A 293-nucleotide genomic window follows, 5' to 3' on the forward strand; every position below is an offset into this window, starting at 1 on the left:
CCCCCCTTCAGCATCCATCCTTTGATGGATGCTGAAGGGGGGGTCTAAGGTTAGTCAGTTTGTTAGTTCATTTTAGTATTTTCCTATTGAATTCTATGTATTCATGATCCTTTGAGTTTACTTTTTCAATTAATGAAACGAAGCCCATCGAGACGACTGTTGTTGTGAATTTGGGCTAAACAAATAAATTGAATTGGATTAGAGGTTGGATGCTGTAGATTACGGTGATCCTGAAGACATCTCTGATCACACAAGAGGCGCGCGCCCGGGACACCCGGTTTCCCTCAGGAGGA

The sequence above is a fragment of the Oryzias latipes genome, chromosome 10, assembly GCF_002234675.1.
Source record: "Oryzias latipes chromosome 10, ASM223467v1".
Classification (NCBI taxonomy): Eukaryota; Metazoa; Chordata; class Actinopteri; order Beloniformes; family Adrianichthyidae; genus Oryzias; species Oryzias latipes.